Below are 16,942 nucleotides of genomic sequence, written 5' to 3'. Positions count from 1 at the left end.
TGTACTATATAGAGGTGGATTTTTAGTAAAACAACAACAACAACAACAAAGCAACACTTTTTATATTTCTGGTTCTTTGATACAAACATTTATTGTTGTGATACCTTTGCTATTATTTAGTCTCTTCAATACCTCAGAACTGGCATATGACTATAAGCACAGTCTTTCTTAGGTGTCAACAATTATCATTTTGGTTTGGCATGAAGAGAGAATTTAGAATATGCATTCAGGGAGCATCTGGGTGGCTCAGCTGGTTAGATATCTGACTCTTGATTTCGGCTCAGGTGATGGGATCAGGGGTCTTGGGATCAATCCCTGTGGCAGGTTCTGTGATCAGTAGGGAGTCTGCTTGAGGATTTTCTCTCTCCCTCTCTCTATCTGTCCCTCCCGCTGCTCGCATTCTCACACTCTCTCTCTCTCAAAAAAAAAAAAAAAAGAAAAGAAAAAAGAATGTGCATTCAGGTTTGGGCTAAGAGAAAAGGAGCTTCTGTAAAATGGTAGGTGGAGATAATGGAGGAATATTGGGATGGCCAGAAGATATGGTGTTGTCTCCAAAGAAGAGAAAGGAAATACAGGGACGTTGGGGAAAGAATGGGAGAAACAACTGACAAATGTATCCTACAGAGCCAATTGCAAATTGAAAAGAAAAATTCTGGCTAGTGACTTTTATAAGTGAAAAAAAGGAGAATATAGAGAGGAAATGAGATGAATGAAGAAGGAAAATAAAAATGTGATGGAGAGAAACATGACTTAAGTATGATCAAAGAGAAATATGATTTCATAAAATGAGAAGAGAGGGAATAACCCGGAATTAAAAAATGGCATAAAGAAAAATATCCAATGTATCACTAATAGGTTTCATTGACTCAGATTGCTGCCTTTGTAGGTGTCTGCCAGAAATGTGAAGCAAAAAGAAAAATAAAATGTTGATTGCTGTTCTGCTGGGGTGGAGCTGAATTGAAGTGGGAAATCTGAGAATTTTTATACTGATTATGGTTTTTTGCAGGAGAGGAATCATACCAGCATTTTCTTTCTCAGTTTGCTCACTGTTTTATTCCACTGAAGTTAATAGGAGATTTTGGAATGGAGTATACTTACTGATTTGTTTGGATATCAATCAGTGGTTAGAATGTATTTAACTATGCTTATCAAAATCAAAAGAAAACATTATAACAATTTAGCCGCATACAGTGGAGCCTTTCCTTGGACAAATCAGATGTTATTGATCTTGAAGCTTTATACTTTTGCTATTTGACGTATAAAACTATAAAAGCTTTGCAGAAAATTTACGAGTTTTTGCTTTTGGAACTTGAATCTTGACTCAAAAATAAACTATAATAAGAAAAAATGTCTATTATTAACTTGTTTCTCACGGCTCTAATGTAAACTATAAAGATCTCATTTCTAGAAAAGAAATCTAACAGTTAAGGTAAAATTGAGTACGGTGATAATCATTTCTGTCCTGCCCCACTCTGTTCCCCAGCCTCCCACCATATTCCCCATATCTAATTTCTGGTAAATAATACTGAAAGAAAACTTGTCTCCAGAAATTGATTTAATTGGCAGTGATTGGTACAAAGTGATAAATGGACATACAATTTTTGTGACCCAGAGACATAATATTATCTAATTATTGCATTAAAATGAGAATTAAGGTGATTTAAAATAGCATTTTTAGATTAGACATTTAAAAACAGACTATAGGATAGATTATATTTCTTATACACTACATCTTCTTTTTAAATTTTTCTTTTGTCTGAATAAAAGCAAATAATAGGGTGCCTTCTTTTAACAGGGAGGTTGTTTTTGCTCATGGTAATTTGATTTTTGAATCTAATTCATTTTGTCATTAACTCAATAATGATTTTTTTCAGATTACAGTATACTATTGATAGGAGACCATGTTCTTCTGTAGCAGCAATCACTGTAGTTCTCAGGTACTTCAGTTAGTATGCCATTTTAATCTAAATCATATAGAAAGGAAGAACCTTTTGGGGTTCAAGTAGGTATGTCTTTAATATATTAAAATTTCTTTACATAAGTGACATATACAATTCATTCATGTTGTTTCTTCTGTAAAAACTTAGGTGGATTTGATGACATGTAGGCTGCAACAGTGACAGTGATAGGAAGTGAAGTAGTCTTCCCTAATTTCAATGACTGCTTTTAAATACTGGTCCTGATGGTTTTGGGAAGGTATTTATTTGGAACAAAAACCACAAATGCAACCAGAAAAGATAGCTCCTGAATCTTGCATGAGACTCCAGGTTTGGAAAGTTAGCCAATTTCTTGAAAAGAGTTTTAATAGAATTTGACATGGGTGTAAACTTTTATCTTTCCAAAGTCACATAGATTCTGTAACACTGGAGACTTTTGGAAACGAGAGAAAAATCTGGAAACAGAATACTTAAATCAGACTTTATTGTATTTTTAAATTTTTAATTAACTAAAAAATTTATTCATTTATTTTAGGAGAGGGTGGGGAAGGGCAGAGGGAGAGGAGAGAGAGAATCTCAAACAGACTCCCCACTGAGCATGTCCCCCCCAACATGGGGCTCAATCCCAAGACCCTCAGATCATGACCTGAGATGAAATCAAGAGTCAGACATCTAACCAACTGAGCTACCCAGGTGCCCCAAAAATCAGCCATTATTTTAACGATAAGTTCTGCCCTCCTTTTCATTCTCATTTACTCTGTTTTGTGAACAACTTTTGACAATCTTTGAGTCTGATACTATTTGTTACACTTCATCATAACTGTGTGTGTGCCCATGTACTCACATATGCATGTGCACAAGTGTCACGTAACTAAGGATTTTATTCTTTATCACTATTACATGGTGCTTTTCTTACTTACTTTCAAATAAAACATATGTTTCTCATAATTCAGATAATATATGCTATTTCTGGATAATTTGAAAATTAGAAAAAATAATAGGAAGAATTGCAAAACAAAAAAATTCACACATTCCCACCTATTCTTTCTAGTACTTTTATAAAAATAAATAAAAAAAGTTGTGATTATAGTGTATAAACAACTGTGTATGTTAATTTGTTGAATTTTATAGTGTCTTATAAGCTTTTTTCATGTTACTGCAAAATTGCATAATATGCTATCAATTAGTTATGTATCTATTTTGAACTCTTTTAAATAAATAATGCCCTCATACCATTTCCATGTATAAAGCCTTTAATATGGGGTTTTTATTTTTTAAAATTTAAATTCAAGTTAGTTAACATATAGTATAGTATAGGTTTCAGGAGTAGAATTTAGTGATTTATCACCTACCTATAACACCCAGTGCTCATCCCAACAAGTGCCCTCCTTAATACCCATCACATATCTAGCCCATCCCCCCAACCACCTCCTCTCCAGCAACCCTCAGTTTGTTCTCTATAGTTAAGAGTCTCTTATGGTTTGCCTCCCTCTCTGTTTTTGTCTTATTTTATTTTTCCTTCCCTTCCCCTATGTTCATCTGTTTTGTTTCTTAAATTCCACATATGAGTGAAATCATATGATATTTATCTTTCTCTGACTGACTTATTTCACTTAGCATAATACACTCTAGTTCCATCCATGTTGTTGCAAATGGCAACATTTCATTCTTTTTGATGGCTGAAATTCCATTGTGTGTGTGTGTGTGTGTGTGTGTGTGTGTGTGTGTGTATACCACTTCTTTATCTCTTCATCAGTCGATGGACATTTGGGCTCCTTCCAAAATTTGGCTATCATTGATAGTGCTGCTATAAACATTGGGGTGCATATGCCCCTTTGAATCAGCATTTTTGTATCCTTTGGATAAATACCTAGTAGCGCAGTTGCTGCATCCTAAGGTAGTTCTATTTTTAACTTTTTGAGGAACCTCCATATTGTATTCCAGAGTAGCTACACCAGTTTGTATTCCTGCCAACAATGTAAGAGGGTTCCCCTTTCTCTGCATCCTCAACCAACATCTGTTTTTTCATGAGTTGTTAATTTTAGCCATTCTGACAGGTGTAAGGTGGTATCTCATCCTGGTTTTAATTTGTATTTCCATGATCATGAGTAATGTTGAGCATTTTTTTATATTGTCTGTTAGCTATTTGTATGTCTTCTTTGGAGAAATGTGTGCTCATGTCTTCTGTCCATTTCTTAACTGGATTATTTATTTTTGGGGTGTTGATTTTGATGAGTTCCTTATAGATTCTGGATACTAGCCCTTTAGCTGATATGTCATTTGCAAATATCTTCTTCCATTCTCTCGGTTGTGTTTTAGTTCTGTTGATTGTTTTCTTCACTGTGCTGAAGGCTTTTATCTTGGTGAGGTCCCAGTAGTTCATTTTTGCTTTTGTTTCCCTTGCCTCCGGTGATGTGTCTAGTAAGAAGTTGCTACGGCTAAGGTCAACTGAGGTTGCTGCTTGCTTTCTCCTCTAGGATTTTGATGGTTTTCTGTTTCACACTTAGGTCTTTCATCCATTTTGAACTTATTTTTGTGTATGGTGTAAGAAATTGGTCTAGTTTCATGCTTTTGCATGTGGCTGTCCAGTTTTCCCAACACCATTTGTTGAAGAGACTGCCTTTTTTCCACTGGATATTCTTTCCTGCTTTGTCAAAGATTAGTTGACCATACAGTTGTGGGTCCATTTCTGGTTTCTCTATTCTGTTCCATTGATCTATGTGGCTGTTTTTGTGCCAGTATCATATACTCTCTTGATGATTACAGCTTTGTAATACAGTCTGAAGTCTGGGATCATGATGACTCCTGCTTTTCTTTTCTTTTTCAACTACTTTGGCTATTCAGGTTCTTTTATGGTTCCATACAAGTTTTAGGATTGTTTGTTCTAGTTCTGTGAAAACTGCTGGTGTTATTTTGATCATGATTGTATTGAATGTGTAGATTGGTTTGGGTAGTGTAGATATTTTAGTTTTTCTAATCCATGAGCATGGAATGTTTTTCCATTTCTTTGTCTTCTTTAGTTTCTTTCATAGGTGTCCTATAACTTTCAGCATACAGATCTTTTACCTCTTTGGTTAGGTTTATTCCTAGGTATCTTATGTTTTTTTGGCAATTGTAAATGGGATCAATTCCTTGATTTCTCTTTCTGCTGCTTCATTATTGGTGTATAGAAGTGCAACAGATTTCTGTACATTGATTTTATATCTTGCAACTTTGCTAAATTCATGTATCAGTTCTAGCAATTTTTCGGTAGAGTCTTTCAGGTTTTCTACATAGGACATCATATCATCTGTGAAGCATGAAAGTTTGACTTCTTCTTGCAGATTTGGGTGCCTTTTATTTCTTTTTGTTGTCTGATTGCTGAGACTAGAACTTCCAGTACTGAGTTGAACAGCAGTGATGAGAGTGGACATCCCTGTCTTGTTCCTGACCACAGAGGAAAAGCTCTCATATTTTCCCCATTAAGGATGATATTCACTGTAGATCTTTCATATAGGCCTTTACGATGTTGAGGTATGTTTCTTCTATCCCTATCTTCTTGAGGGTTTTTTATCAAGAAAGGATTCTGTATTTTGTCAAATGCTTTTTATGCATCTATTGAGAGAATCATATGGTTCTTATCCTTTCTTTCATTAATGTGGTGTATCATGTTGATTGATTTGTGGATATTGAACCACCCTGCAGCTCAGGAACAAATCCCACTTGATCATGGTGAATAATCCTTTCAATGTACTGTAGGATTCAATTTGCTAATATCTTGTTGAGAATTTTTGCATCCATGTTCATCAGGGATGCTATGCTGGTCTGTAATGCTCCTTTTTAGTGGGGTCTTTGTCTTTTTGGGATCAAGGTAATGCTGGCCTCATAGATTGAATTAGTTTTCCTTTCATTTCTATTTTTTGCAACAGCTTCAAAAGAATAGGAATTAATTCTTCCTTAAATATCTGGTAGAATTCCCCCGGGAAGCCATCTGGCCCCGGACTCTTGTTTGTTGGGAGATTTTTGATTACTGACTCAATTTCTTTACTGGTAATGGGGTCTGTTCAAATTTTCTATTTCTTACTGTTTCAGTTTTGGTAGTTTATATGTTTCTAGGTATTTATCCATTTCTTCCAGATTGCCCAATTTGTTGGCATATAATTGCTCATAATATTCTTTTATAATTGTTTGTATTTCTTTGGTGTTGGTTGTGATCTCTCTTCTTTCATTTGTGATTTTATTTGGGTCCTTTCTCTTTTCTTTTTGGTAAGTCTAGGTAGAGGTTTATCAGTTTTGTTAATTCTTTCAAAAAACCAGCTCCTAGTTTCATTCATCTGTTTTACTGCTTTTTTGATTTCTATATTATTTATTTCTTCTCTAATCTTCATTATTTCTCTTCTACTGGATTTTGGCTTTGTTTGCTATTCTTTTTCCAGCTCCTTTAGGTGTAAGGTTAGGTTGTGTATTTGACACTTTTCTTGCTTCTTGAGGAAGGCCTATATTGCTATACCTTTCCCTCTTAGGATCAACTTTGGTGGGTCCCAAAGGTTTTGGACTGTTGTGTTTTCATTTTCATTTGCTTCCATGTATTTTTTTAATTTCTTCTTTAATTTCCTCATTACCCATTCATTCCTTAGTAGGATGTTCTTTAACCTCTATGTATTTGTGGTCTTCCCAAATTTTTTCCTGTAGTTGACTTCAAGTTTTATAGTGTTGTGCTCTAAAAATGTACGTGGTATGATCTTAATCTTTTTGTACTTGTTGAGGCCTGATTTGTGGCCCAGTATGTGATCTATCCTGGAGAATGTTCAAATTGCACTCAAAAAGAATGTGTATTCTGCTGCTTTAGGATGAAATGCTCTGAATATATCTGTTAAGTCCATCTGGACCTGTTTGTCACTCAAAGCCATTGTTTCTTGTTGATCTTCTGCTTAGATGATCTGTCCATTGCTGTGAGTGGGATGTTAAAGTCCCCTACTATTATGGTATTATTCAGTGAGTTTCTTTAAGTTTGTTATCAATTGATCTATATATCTGGCTGCTCCCAAGTTGGGGGCATAAATATTTACAATTGTTAGATCTTCTTGTTGGATAGACCCCTTTCTTATGATATAGTGCCCTTCTTCATCTCTTATTACACTCTTTGGTTTAAAATCTAGTTTATCTTATATAAGTATGGCTACTTCAGCTTTCCTTTGACGTCCATTAACATGATAGATGGTTCTCCACCCCTACCTTTCAATCTGGAGATGTCTTTGGGTCAAAAATGCGTCTCTTGTAAACAGAGAATTCATGGGTCTTATTTTTTCAACCATCTGATACCCCATGTCTTTTGATTGGAACATCCATTCCATTTACATTCAGAGTAACTATTGATAGATATGAATATAGTACCATTATATTACCTATAAAGACCCTGTTCCTGTAGATTGTCTCTGTTCCTTTCTGGTCTGTGTTGCTTTTGGTCTCTCTTTCCCACTCAAAGGGTCCGCTTTAGTATTTCTTGCCGAACTTAGTGTTTAGTATTCATGAACTCCTTTAGTTTTTGCCTGTCTTGGAAAGTCTTTATCTCTCCTTCTACTCTGAATGACAGCCTTGCTGCATATATAGTATTCTTGGCTGCATATTCTTCTCATTTAGCATATCATGCAATGTCTTCTGGCCTGCCAATTTTCTGTGGACAGGTCTGCTGCTAACCTTATGTGTCTACCCTTATAGATTAAGGACTTTTTGTGCCTAGCTTTCAGAATGATCTCTACTTCTTTGTATTTTGCAAGTTTCACTATGATATGTCTTGGTGCTGACCTGTTTTTGTTGATTTTGAAGGGAGTTCTTTGTGCCTCTTGGACTTGAATGCCTATTTCCTTCCCCAGATTAGGGAAGTTCTCAGCTGTGATTTGCTTAAATAAACCTTTTGCTCCTTTTTCCTACTCTTCTTTTTCTGGGACTCCTATGATATGGATATTATTGAAATTTATGGAAGATCTAACAATTGTAAATATTTATGCCCCTAACTTGGGCATAAATGAATGAGTGATAAGGAAATTAAAGAAGAAATTAAAAACTACATGGCAATATACCCTCTTCCAAACGTACTCCAGGAAGGGGACCATTCTATCCCATTGTGACCAGGGGATCCCTACACCCACAGCACCTTGTGAGAACCCTGTGCGCTACTCTCTCTCCCACTCTCTCCTCTTCCTGACTTCTCTCTACAAAAAGGCTTACCCTCCATGGCACTGAGGCTTTTCTCTCCCTCAATTCACATCTCTGAACCTTGTTTCTGCCTCATTCTCTCCCTCCAGTTGTGAAGATTGTTTTCTTAATCCTCAGATCAATTTCCTTGTTGTTCAAAATGATTTGATGTTGATCTAGCTGTGTTTGAGGGATGAAGCAGGCCCAGGGTCCCCCTACTACTCTGTTATCTTCTCTAATATGGGTTTTTTACAGAGAGTTTTCCAGTAGAGAAATTATTGTTTCAAAGTGTATGATTATTTTTAAGAAAATAAGTAAAAAATCATATTTAATTTTAATAAACCACATTTCTTTCCAAAGAAGTTATCGTTTTATATTTCCACCCACAAAGTATAAAAGGACCCATTTCATCCTAAAATATAATTTTGTCAAAAACAGTATTTAATTTTAATGTACAGACAGTTCTTTAATTAGCACAATCATTAATTGAAATAATTAGTAGTTTTCCCATACAACAGGGAAAATGTTGTCTTGTTTTTAGGTTAGTTGTTCATTTGAAAGTACATATAATGGTAATCTTTGTTCAATTTTTAAATCTTGTATTATAGCTTTCCCTTTCTCATGTATTTTTGGAAAATTTCCTTAGTTTATAATGTTTCTATGTTTTGTATTACTGGATTATATACTTCATTATAGTAGATTGCTTTATATTGATAAACAAGTTACAGTCAGTAACAATTTTATGACAAGATTGCTTTGCTAATAAAAATATGAATTTTCATTCTTTGAGTATATAATAATTTACTGTTAATTGGGGACTAATTAATCAATATTCTGATTTTTAATTCTTTATTTACTTCTTCCCTCTAATTGCCTGTCTTTTAAGGCATTTAATTTATGATTAATAACTTCACCAAGAAGGTTGCAGGAAATAAACATAAACTCAAGCTGCAAATCAAGGTAATAAGTAAGTATATGGTAGCTTTATTAACATGGGCTTTTTTTATTTTTTATTTTTTGAGTGGAGGATTTTGAATATTTTACCTGTTAATACTTCCGAACTCTGTTTTTGGGAAGTGTATGCATTTCTTTCATGTATCATTAAGGTAAAAAAATCAGTATATTAAAATATTCAAGCAGGCAAATAAAATTTTATTTAAGTTTGTGCATCTATACGATAAAAATTTGGAAGGGAGTGCTAACCAATTTTACTTCTAGGGTTTTTTTGTTGCTAAATCCCTTCTGCATCCTCTCCTTTGTGCTGCCTTTTGTGTACTAGGGTGCTGGGCTTTTCTTTGACTTCACTTTCTTTTTGTCTCCCACTAATTGCCAGCTAGAGCAGAGTGATTCTGATATAATTTTAAAAAGATAATTTAATTATTTTTCGTTGTCTTCTACAAATAAATGCTTTGGAAAGAAAGCCTAGACAAGAAATAGCCATTACCCTCCACATTTCAAATAAGGAACACTTGTAATTCATTCCTTACGTGTTTTGTTAGGAAGAATTCAAAAGCCTTAAGTCCAGCTTGGAAGCTAAGGTTAAGATTTTCTAATGGTTTGATGTCTCAGTGGAAACAGTTATTTTCTTTTTAATCATGTGATTTATGACAGAAGATGGCCGGCTCACTGGCAGATGTCTATTGGGAACTGTCTAAATGCTCTACTGTTGTCTTAAATCTCTAGGTTTTATATCCAGTTCAACATTTTGGATTTATGTTTTCCCCTCTTGGTAACTATTAATGAACAAGCTTAAACTACTGGTATGCCATTTTATAAGATGAATACTGAGCTGTCAATAAATACCTAAAACAAATAAATGGTGAGCAATTTTTAGGTTGATGAATACATTTTTTAAAACTACTTAATTTCATTATCGTTTTGAGAGTCATAAATAGCTTTTTACAAGCTTTCTTCGTGAAGACTTAATTTCAGTATGTTTTAATGATAATCTATTGCTTATAAAGTCCTATTAACATATAGTTTAGACTTTGTCATTCAATCTTCATAGAATGCATATTCGTATATACAATTGTGACTACAAAGACCACTGTATAACAAACAGTCTTGTGAAGTGGCATCTGCCTTATAAACACTGTATAAAACTTCACTCTTCTTTCAATCTCAACATGCTCAATTATTTTGTCTGTTACTGCATTTTCCCAACATTAATAATTATATATAATAACTACATTAAAAAGAGTTTCACATTTTGGAATCATTCCTAATGTTTCATGTATCTCTTTTCTTACCTCTACTCCAGTATTCCTCTGTCTCTCCTACTGGACCCCAAACCAGAAGGCAGGGCTTATGTCTTTCTATATCGTTTATGTTTAGTGTCTAGCACATTGTTGGCATCTTTGTAGACACTGAATTGTAACTGTAGGATAAATTAAAGGAATACTTTCCTTTTTATAATTAAGGTAATAGTTTTATTCTGAAAGTAATATATGCTTATATTAAAAATCAAACCTACAAAAGACTATAAATCATTTCTTTTCAGAAATTATCAAGTTTAGGTGACAAATGAAATGGTAGTCACACTGGCAGCCACAGGAGTTGTTTCATTCAGGCAGGCCCTGTGATGATTTTGCCAGGCTCTCATGCTGGATCTAGGTGACAGGGAGAACATGAACTGACATCACCCCTTTCCTCCATCTATTGGGATACAATCTGTTTTCTCCCAAGGTGTCAAGATTATAATCTCCCTACAAAGCCATGACATTTGGTGTGTCTTAGCTCAATAAGTACAACCTCATCTCTTTTTGTCAATCATCTCTTACTCTGATTGAGACCTTTCATATAGAAGAGTTAAATGTAAGTAGGAAAAAGACAGTTTTACAAAGATTACAAATACCTTTCATGTTGGCCCACATGGGCCATTATAGGGGGATTCAGTTAGTTGTATACATAGCCAAGAGCTTATTATCCTCATTTTCTGTGACCATGTTATTACAAACAGAATTAAGTTTGAATACACTAGTTCCCTTTTTAGCTGGGCTGTTACCTAGAGGTATACTAGTCAGGTTGGCTTGGGGTTCTTGCTACAGTAAAGAGAAATGTGCCATGTCCATGAATAGAGAGGGTAGAATCCCATATTTTCTTTTTTTTTTTACATTATTTTATTTTATTATGTTATGTTAATCACCATACATTACATCATTAGTTTTTGATGTGGTGTTCCATGATTCATTGTTAGCGTATAACACCCAGTGCTCCATTCGGTACGTGCCCTCTTTCTTTTTTCTTTAAATTTTTTTATTGTTGTGTTAATCACCATACATTACATCATTACTTTGTGATGTAGTGTTACATGATTCATTGTTTGTACGTAACATTCGGTGCTCCACAAGAACGTGCCTTCTTTAATACCCATCACCAGGCTAACCCAACCCCCCGCCCCCCTCCCCTATAGAACCCTCAGTTTGTTTTTCAGAGTCCATCATCTCTCATGGCTCATCTCCCCCTCTGATTTACCCCCCTTCATTCTTCTTCTCCTGCTATCTTCTTTTTTTCTTAACATATATTGCATTATTTGTTTCAGAGGTTCAGATCTGTGATTCAACAGTCTTGCACAATTTACAGCGCTCACCATAGCACATACCCTCCCCAATGTCTATCACCCAGCCACCCCAACCCTCCCCCCCCCCACCACTCCAGCAACACTCAGTTTCTTTTCTGAGATTAAGAATTCCTCATATCAGTGAGGTCATATGATACATGTCTTTCTCTGATTGACTTATTTCACTCAGCATAACACCCTCCAGTTCCATCCACGTCATTGCAAATGGCAAGATCTCATTCCTTTTGATGGCTGCATAATATTCCATTGTATATATTTACCACATCTTCTTTATCCATTCATCTGTCGATGGCCATCTTGGCTCTTTCCACAGTTTGGCTATTGTGGACATTGCTGCTATAAACATCAGGGTGCATGTACCCTTTCAGATCCCTATGTTTGTATCTTTGGGGTAAATACCCAGTAGTGCAATTGCTGTATTGTACGGTAGCTCTATTTTCAACTGCTTGAGGAACCTCTATACTGTTTTCCAGAGGGGTTGCTCCAGCTTGCATGCCCACCAACAGTGTAGGAGGGTTCCCCTTTCTCCGCATCCCCTCCAACATCTGTCATTTCCTGACTTGTTAATTTTAGCCATTCTGACTGGTGTGAGGTGGTATCTCATTGAGGTTTTGATTTGGATTTCCCCGATGCCAAGTGATGTTGAGCACTTTTTCATGTGTCTCTTGGCCATTTGGATGTCTTCTTTGGAAAAATGTCTGTTCATGTCTCCTGCTCATTTCTTAATTGGATTATTTGTTCTTTGGGTGTTGAGTTTGATAAGTTCTTTATAGATTTTGGATACTAGCCCTTTATCTGATATGTCATTTGCAGATATCTTCTCCCAGTCGGTTGTCTTTGGTTTTGTTGACTGTTTCTTTTGCTGTGCAAAAGCTTTTTATCTTGTTGAAGTCCCAATAGTTCACTTTTGCCCTTGCTTCCCTTGCCTTTGGCGATGTTTCTAGGAAGAAGTTGCTGCAGCTGAGGTCGAAGAGGTTGCTGCCTGTGTTCTCTTTTAAGATTTTGATGGACTCCTGTCTCATATTTAGGTCTTTCAACCATTTGGAGTCTATTTTTGTGTGTGGTGTAAGGAAATGGTCCAGTTTCATTCTTTTGCATGCAGCTGTCCAATTTTCCCAACACCATTTGTTGAAGAGACTTTTTTCCATTAGACATTCTTTCCTGCTTTGTCAAAGATTAGTTGACCATAGAGTTGAGGGTCCATTTCTGGGCTCTCTAATCTGTTCCATTGATCTCTGTGTCTTTTTTTGTGCCAGTACCATATTGTCTTGATGACCAAAGCTTTTAATAGACCTTGAAGTCTAGAATTGTGATGCCACCAGCTTTGTGTTTCTTTTTCAACATTCCTCTGGCTATTCGGGGTCTCTTGTGGTTCCATACACATTTTAGGATTATTTGTTCCACTTTTGAAAAAAGTGGATGGTATTTTGATAGGGATTCCATTAAATGTGTAGATTGCTCAAGTTAGCATAGACATTTTCACAATATTTGTTCTTCCAATCCATAAGCACGGAAAGTTTTTCCATTTCTTTGTGTCTTCCTCAGTTTCTTTCATGAGTATTTTAAGTTTTCTGAGTACAGATTCTTTGCCTCTTTGATTAGATTTATTCCTAGGTATCTTATGGTTTTGGGTGCTATTGTAAATAGGATTGGCTCTTTAATTTCTCTCTCTTCTGTCTTGTTGTTGGTGTATAGGAATGCCATTGATTGCTGGGCATTGATTTTATATCCTGCCACTTTACTGACTTCCTGTATGAGTTCTAACAGTTTTGGGGTGGAGTCTTTTGGGTTTTCCACATAAAGTATCATATCATCTGCAAAGAGTGAGAGTTTGATATCTTCTTTGCCGATTTGGATGCCTTTGATTTCTTTTTGTTGTCTGATTGCTGAGGCTAGGACTTCTGGGACTATGTTGAATAGCAGTGGTGATAGTGGACATCCTTGCCATGTTCCTGACCTTAGGGAGAAAGCTCTCAGTTTTTCCCCATTGAGAATGATATTCACTGTAGGTTTTTCTTAGATGGCTTTTATGATATCGAGATATGTAACCTCTATCCCTATACTCTGAAGAGTTTTGATCAAGCAAGGATGGTGTACTTTGTCAAATGCTTTTTCTGCATCTATTGAGAGGATCATATGATTCTTGTTCTTTCTTTTGTTAATGTACTGTATCACATTGATTGATTTGAGGATGTTGACCTAACCTTGCAGCCCAGGGAAAAATTGCACTTGGTCGTGGTGAATAATCTTTTTAATGTACTGTTGGATCCTATTGGCTAGCATTTTGGTGAGAATTTTTGCATCCATGTTCATCAAGGATATTGGTCTGTAATTCTCCTTTTTGATGGGGTCTTTGTCTGGTTTTGGGATCAAGGTAATGGTGGCCTCATAAAAAGAGTTTGGAAGTTTCCCTTCCGTTTTTATTTTTTGGAACACTTTCAGAAGAATAGGTATTAATTCTTCTTTGAATGTTTTGTAGAATTCCCCTGGGAAGCCATCTGGCCTTGGACTTTTGTTATTTGGAGATTTTTGATTACTGCTTCAATTTCCTTAGTGGCTATAGGTCTGTTCAGGTTTTCTGTTTCCTCCTGGTTCAGTTTTGGTCATTTATACATCCTTAGGAATGCATCCATTTCTTCCAGATTATCTAATTTGCTGGCATATAGTTTTGCTCATAATATGTTCTTATAACTGTTTGTATTTCTTTGGTGTTGGTTATGATCTCTCCTCTTTCTTTCATGATTTTGTTGATTTGGGTCATTTTTCTTTTTAAAAGTCTGCCCAGGGGTTTATCAATCTTCTTAATTCTTTCAAAGAACGAGCTCCTATTTCGTTGATCTGTTCTACTGTTCTTTTGGTTTCTGTTTCATTGATTTTTGCTCTGATCTTTATTATTTCTCTTCTCCTACTGGGTTTAGGCTTTATTTGCTGTTCTTTCTCCAGTTCCTTTAGGTGTAGGGTTAGGGTGTGTATTTGAGACCTTTCTTGTTTCTTGAGAAAGGCTTGTATTGCTTTATATTCCTCTTAGGACCTCCTTTGCTGCATCCCAAAGATTTTGAACAGTTGTGTTTTCATTTTCATTGGTTTCCATAATTTTTTAAAATTCTTCTTTAATTTCCTGGTTGACCCATTCATTCTTTAGTAGGAAGCTCTTTCGCCTCCATGTATTTGAGTTTTTTCCAACTTTCTTCTTGTGATGGATTTCTAGTTTCAAAGCATTGTGGTCTGAAAAGATGCAGGGAATGATCCCAGTCTTTTGGTACCAGTTGAGACTTGATTTGTGGCCCAGGATGTGATCTATTCTGGAGAATGTTCCATGGGCACTAGAGAAGAATGTGTAATCTGTTGCTTTGGGATGGAGTGTTCTGAATATGTCTGTGAAGTCCATTTGGTCCAGTGTGTCATTTTAATCCTTTATTTCCTTGTTGATCTTTTGCTTAGGTGATCTGTCCATTTCAGTGAGGGGGCTGTTAAAGTCCCCCACTATTATTGTATTGTTGTCAATGTGTTTCTTTGCTTTTGTTATTAATTGCCTTGTATAATTGGCTGCTCCCATGTTAGGGGCATAGATATTTACAATTGTTAGGTCTTCTTGTTGGATAGACCCTTTAAGTAGGATATAGTGTCCTTCCTCATCTCTAACTATATAGTCTTTGGTTTAAAATCTAATTTGACTGATATAAGGATTTCCACCCCAGCTTTCTTTTGGTGTCCATTAGCGTGGTAAATGGTTTTCCACCCCCTCACTTTCAATCTGGGGCTGTCTTTGGGTCTAAAATGAGTCTCTTGCAGACAGCATATCAATGGGTCTTGGATACCCTGTGTCTTTTGATTGGGGCATTTAGCCCATTTACATTCAGGGTAACTATTGAAAGATCTGATTTTAGTGCCCATTGTATTGCTTGTAAGGTTACTGTTACTGTACATTGTCTGTGTTCCTTTCTGGTCTGTGTTACTTTTAGGCTCTCTCTTTGCTTAGAGGACCCCTTTCAATATTTCTTATAGGACTGGTTTCATGTTTGCAAATTCCTTTAGTTTTTGTTTGTCCTGGAAGGTTTTTATCTCTCCTTCTATTTTCAATGACAGCCTAACTGGATATAATATTCTTGGCTGCATATTTTTCTCATTTAGTGCTCTGAAGATATCATGCCAGTCCTTTCTGGCCTGCCAGGTCTCTGTGGATAGGTCTCTTGCCAATCTAATGTTTCTACCATTGTAGGTTACATATCTCTTCTCCTGAGCTGCTTTCAGGATTTTCTCTTTGTCTCTGAGACTCGTATGTTTTACTATTAGATGTTGGGGTGTTGACCTATTTTTATTGATTTTGAGAGGGGTTCTCTGTGCCTCCTGGATTTTGATGCCTGTTTCCTTCCCCACATTAGGGAAGTTCTCTGCTATAATTTGCTCCAATATACCTTCTGCCTCTCTCTCTTCTTCTTCTGGGATCCCAATTATTCTAATATTGTTTCATCTTATCGTATCACTTATCTCTCGAATTCTGCCCTCTTGATCCAGTAGTTGTTTATCTGTCCTTTCCTCAGCTTTTTTATTTTCCATCATTTTGTCTTCTATATCACTATTTCTCTCTTCTGCCTCATTTATCCTAACAGTTAGAGCCTCCATTTTTGATTGCAGCTCATTAATAGCCTTTTTGATTTCGATTTCGTTAGATTTTAGTTATTTTATTTCTCCAGAAAGGGTTTTTCTAATATCTTCCATGCTTTTTTCAAGCCCAGCTAGTATCTTTAAAATTGTCATTCTGAACTCTAGTTCCGACATCTTACTAATGTCCATATTGGTTAGGTCCTTGGCAGTCGGTACTGCCTCTTGTTCTTTTTGTTGAGGTGATTTTGTCCGTCTTGTCATTTGGTCCAGAGGAGAATAGATGAATGAGAGAACAAAATGCTAACAGGGTAACAACAACCCTAAAAAAATATACACTAAACAAATCAGAAGAGACCTGAACCCAATGGAAAAGAAAGGGAAAGAAAGAAGAAAGAAAAAGAGAAATATAAAAGTAAAAAGTATATGATCAAATATGATTAGGCTGGTGCATAGATCAGTGCCACTCACTAGATACTGGGCATATTTTGGTCTGTTAGAAGAAGCTGCCTCCCAAAATTTTAAAGAAATAAAAACTTATATATGTACAAGAATAAGGGTAAATTTGATGAAGGGATGGAATATGGCTGTAAAGATGAAAATTATAAAAGATTTTATAAAAGTAATTGATAAGAAGTTGGTTGAAAAA

General features: G+C 35.7%; 1 protein-coding gene across 2 annotated transcripts in view; it reads left to right on the top strand.

Moving 5' to 3' along the window:
• The window catches only part of GALNT13 (polypeptide N-acetylgalactosaminyltransferase 13), a 566,099-nt gene that overhangs the window by 68,157 nt on the left and 481,000 nt on the right, over positions 1 to 16,942 (top strand). The gene's annotated exons all lie outside the window — the stretch shown is intronic.

The sequence above is a fragment of the Callorhinus ursinus genome, unplaced genomic scaffold (genome assembly GCF_003265705.2).
Source record: "Callorhinus ursinus isolate GAN/ISIS: 27379988/994484 unplaced genomic scaffold, GSC_fseal_2.0 scaffold2, whole genome shotgun sequence".
NCBI classification, from domain to species: domain Eukaryota; kingdom Metazoa; phylum Chordata; class Mammalia; order Carnivora; family Otariidae; genus Callorhinus; species Callorhinus ursinus.
This window is presented reverse-complemented; position numbering and strand designations above follow the sequence as displayed.